Here is a 5,498-nt window from a genome sequence, read left to right on the forward strand (position 1 = left end):
AATGAATATAAACTGCTTGTAGTTATGGTGTTTCCCTTGAACCAATCAGCAACCTCGGGCCCTTCACAATGGACCACAATCAGCCTTGCGAGCGCCCTGCTATCCAATTTTTCTCCATCACACATTGTTGTCATGGAGATGCACAGGTTTAAAAAAAATATGCCGTTCAGCAGCATTGTGTTTTCTAATTTTATGTGGTTCTTCTGCAAAGAGCAATTTTTCAGATTTTTTTACATGAAGCGGTTATTACAAACTCAAAAGTGCTTACTATGTTTACATACAAATAAAGTTTGCGTCTCCAAGTTGCAGCGGAAAGTGGAGGATAGAAGGCGGGGGGGGCGATCTAAAGAGTGCATAACCATGGAAAGGGGGCTTGAGAGCTCAAGAATCTTGTCTTTCTGTTTGCCCCCTCAATCGAGCCGCACAAAGGCTGAATTACTCATTCAAACCCGACGGGACAAAGGTAAAGGGGGGTTGGGGGGGAAGCTGGATAGCACTCCTGCATTTGTAGTCAAACATTTAGAGACTTAAATCGAGTCGTCATGAAGGAGAAAGAGTGGGACAAAGCCCATAGAATTGCCATCAGCAAACATTTTCCTGTGTCATATTATTGGGGGTCTCCATGGCTTCCCTCCTGGCCTACAGACAATAGCGCAAGTTTGCACACTCGAGTACTGTCACCCTGCCAACCAACAGGACCAGGGCCCATGCGGGACAGGAGGACGGTGGGGAAGGTGGTTGAGGAGGGGGAGGAGGAGGAGATGGAGGAAAGGCCCACTTGTGAAATGCTAATTGGCCTTCATCCCCCTCATTGATGTGGAGCACCCGGGACAGAGCTTTTGTGTGGGACACCTCAGGCTTGAGTGTACAGTCTGAATTTCACACAGCGCAATAGCAAAACTCTTGGGATGCACCTCTCCATGTTATCACAGTGACAGTGTTGAGACGATCGTGTTTCAAAGGAACTGGTTCCTGGAATGCTAATACTTTTCTTGGAAACGAGTACTGTAACGCGTTATCAGTACTGTAGCTCTACTGTCCTTACTACTAGGTGCGTTACTCCGCTACTTTATATTTGATGAGCATTGATTACAGTGTCCTCTGATTGTTGATTTCGCTTCACTTGTCACCTACAACCATTGATCCGGTATCAATGTCTTATGAAGGGTGTTTATAATTACCTACAAAAACTGAATACATGGCGCCGTCTAAAGCGTAGAGGACGAGGATAAAAGACAGAGCTTTGTGTGGGACACCTTAGGCTTGAGGGTTACAGTTTAAATTTCATCCAGCGCAGTCGCAAACTCTTGGGATGCACCTCTCCATGTAATCAACAGTGTTAGGAGTAATGGTTTACAAAAGAACGTGTTCCTAGAACACAATTCCCTTATTGGTAACGGGTACTGTAACACATTATCAGCACTGTAACTCTTCTATTGTTACCACTTGGTGCATTATTACGTTACCCCCATACTATAGAAATGCAGACCATTGATTACAGTGCTCTCTGATAGTTGACTATCAAAAATATAGTATTTTTTTAAATAGGTAAATGTATTTAAAATGTAAAAGAATATATGCAGAAATTGTAGAAAAGTAAACAAACATTTCTAGTAAAATAAGAAAAACAACACCTTAGTTTTTTTTTCTTTTTTTTTTTTTTTTTTAGAAATAGAGATACTTTTCTAATCTAGCAAAACAAAATGAAATAATACTTGAATCTAATTATCAAAATATGTTAAATATGTTATAAAAATTTGTTTGAAATGTAGAAAAGAAAATACCTAAAATGGATCAATTCATTTGCCAATGGTGCCTTCGCTTATTCTTGTAGATATACGCAACCCCATTTGAAAACTACTGATCTAAAACGCTCCATATTTAATTCCCGCCATCCAAATTTGAAGACTTTGAGCTATTTATTTTTGCACAGCAGCTAAATGGCTTCATGTCAGAAAATAACCTCTTTGAAACTGTTCAGTCAGCATTTAGGGCAAATCACTCTACTGAGACAGCCCTGGCTAAAGTAACCAATGATCTCCTTTTAACAATAGATTCCGGTGCCTCATCAATGTTACTGCTGCTGGATCTCAGCGCTGCTTTTGATACTGTCGACCACAACATATTATTGGTTCGTCTAGAACGCATTGGTATCTCAGGAACTGTACTCCCGTGGTTTAGGTCCTACCTGTCAGACAGGATGCAATGTGTTAACTATGGCAATCTGACCTCTAAACAATCTAATGTCCCCTGTGGTGTTCCTCAAGGCTCTGTACTTGGCCCCCTTCTTTTTAGTATTTATATGATCCCGCTTGGTGACATTATCCGCAAGTATAATATTAGTTTCCATTGCTATGCAGATGACACTCAACTCTATGTGCCACTGGAAAAAACTGGACATTTAAGTTGTAGAAATCTGGAGGCTTGCCTTACTGAGATTCAAAGATGGATGTCACTTAATTTTTTACGCCTTAACCCAGAAAAAACTGAAATGTTGATTATTGGTCCAGCTCACTGTCGTCAGTTGTTTTCAAACACTACCCTGAACCTAGACAAATGTAATATCACCCATAGTGACTCGGTCAAAAATCTAGGTGTTATATTTGATCCTAATCTGTCGTTTCAGTTACACGTGAAAAATATTACTAGAATAGCTTTCTACCACCTCCGTAATATTGCGAAGATTCGTTCGATGCTGTCCCAATCAGATGCAGAGGTTTTAATTCTTGCATTTATTACTTCTCGGCTTGATTACTGTAATGTATTGCTTTCTGGTCTCCCGATGTCTAGCATTAAAAGTTTGCAGCTGGTTCAGAATGCGGCAGCTAGACTTTTGACTAAGACCAAAAAGTTTGAGCATATTACTCCTGTATTGGCCAACTTGCACTGGCTCCCAGTCCACTTAAGATGTGACTTTAAGGTTATCTTATTAACATATAAATGTTTGCATGGGCTTGCACCCTCTTATCTCTCCGATTTGATTTCCCCCTATGTTCCTGCACGGAGTCTGCGCTCGGAAAATGCCGGTATACTTGTGACTCCGAGAGCCAAGAAGTCTGCAGGCTCGAGAGCGTTCTCCATCCGGGCCCCGGTGTTATGGAATGCCCTGCCTCTGGACATAAGATCTGCAACCTCAACGGAAGTTTTTAAATCAAGGCTTAAGACACACTTCTATTTCAAAGCGTATGATTGATGCCCAGCTCATATTCTGTTTTGTCCTGTCTTTTTCCGACGCCTGCCTGACTGATACGAAGGAGAAGGATGATTTGGGATGGGTCAGCGGACCAGCGTCTGACCTGCAGCATGTCAACCCCTGCATTTACCAGCTGGCAAAGATGGGAGGCAGCGTTGTGGCCGTCATAGACTTTCTGGACTGGTTTGCAGGCCGGGGGCGTCGATGATGTCATGCACTTTCCGGACATTTTCAACATCTTACCTAATGTTTACTATTATGTGTACAGTAATGCTAATTGCAATTCACCCTGGTCAATCCTGGAAGGGGGATTACCACATGTGAGGTCCTTTCTCAAGGTTTCTCTTTTCTCCTCACACTGAGGTTTTTGAGTTGTTCCTTGCCCGCATGCTGGTTTAAGATTAGGTAATTGTGTAATTTTGTAATTGTAATCCTGTGCAGTCCTTTGAGACATTTTTGTGATTAAGGGCTATATAAATAAATGTGACTTGACTTGACTTATCAAGTACAGACAGTAAAGATGTCCAAGGGTATCTTCAATCTTGACGTCAGCCTCTTTTATTAGTCGTTGCATAAAAATAGCACTTCACTATTGATCCCCTGGGAGCAAATCAGGTGTTTTTGCAGCATGAGATGCAGTCCAGATAAAGACGCATACAAAAAGGAACATCAGCATCGAGATTTCACTTATGAGCTTCCTAGAAACTTGGGCCATCAAATAGATAAGAGAAAAAGCTTTTCAAAGACCTTTATCATTGTGTGACGTTCTATTAAAATTGATGGACGTATAGGAGATATGCTGGAAGGGCTGCGGTGACGGAAAAGGCAAATCACCTTCATTAAATTAAATGTGACGGTGTTACCGTATACTAGCCTTATCTCTGATTATTATTTAGTTACATTTGAGGTGCTGGCTAAATGATGTATTAAAGAACCTAAAGGATTTAGCGTCAACAATATTTGCCCTGGTACATCTTCTGCCCTCTGGTAACATTTACCGGGGGTAATTATGTTGTTTCCTTTATTTAAAGATTCTGTTGACTCACGCATAATTTTAATAATGCTCTGGTTAGGGTCCTGGATTCCGCGGCCCCCCTACGGCATACATCTCGATTAAAAAGTCGCACGCCTTGGTTTAGTAAAAAAAAGCAGGATTTTTTTATCAAAATGGAGCGCTACCATAAGCATATTTCTCTGAGGTAATTGCTGCACAAAAAATAACCCCCAAATCCCCTTCGACACTGTAGCTTTGCTAACAGAGTATTCCCGATGGTTCTACGCATTCAGTTTATGACTTTATGGTCTTCTTTAACAAGAAGATTCACCGCATCCGCGAAGACATTTGTAATGACAGTGTAAATACGTCACATGTCAAAGGTCTGGAAATTAGAGGTGCACGGGATGATGGTTGTCCAGTGATTTTTTTTTTTTACCATTTTAGTGGTTGGTCACTTAATAATCTTACACAACTAGTGAGTACGGCCAAACAGACTACTTGCCTGTTTGGCTCCCTTCAGGGCTCGCTGTTTAAAGATCTTTTCGGGGTCCTTGGACCTTCATTGCTCTCCTCGGGTGTTGTTCCAGCGGCTTTTAAGTCCACTGTCATTAAACCTTCACTTAAAAGACCCAACCTTGACCCAGAAAGCTATGTAAGTACAGACCTCTGTCAAACTTACTGTTTCTTTCTTGAAATAGTTGAGAATTAATTCATGCAGTCAGGACTCAGGGTTAATCCCTCCAATGAGACAGTCCTGGTCAAAGTAACCAACAATCTTCTCCTGGCGCTTCATCACTGTTGGCACTTTGTCTTTGACACTGTGGATCGTAATATCTTACTAGATCGGCTAAAAAATGAATTGATCCTCTCATGATTCAGATCTTACCGCTCAGATAGGACGCATTGTGTTGGATATGGTGAAATGACCCCTGATCCTTTTAGTTTCACCTGTGTCGTTCAGCAGGGCTCAGTACTTGGTACCCTTCTTTTCAGCATTCATATGCTTCCGTTAGGTGACATTATTCGCAAGTATAATACCAGTTTCCACTGCAATGCAGATGACACTCAACTGTGGTGCTGTGGAGCCCTCTGAGGTTTGATCTGCAACTTCAATGGAACTGTTTAAATATAGGTTTAAAACACACTTCTATAGCTTATGAATGACCTATATTTCATGTTGACAATGTCTGTGTATTGGAACAGCCTGGTTGTCCAGGAAGGGGGATTACCTCGTGTCTGGTCCCTTCTCAAAGTTTCTTAATTTTCCTCATGCTGAGATTTTGAGCTTTTCCCTGCCCTCATGTAGAT

Source organism: Urocampus carinirostris, chromosome 15 (assembly GCF_059441175.1).
Source record: "Urocampus carinirostris isolate Australia breed hairy pipefish chromosome 15, RoL_Ucar_1.0, whole genome shotgun sequence".
In the NCBI taxonomy this organism is placed as follows: Eukaryota; Metazoa; Chordata; class Actinopteri; order Syngnathiformes; family Syngnathidae; genus Urocampus; species Urocampus carinirostris.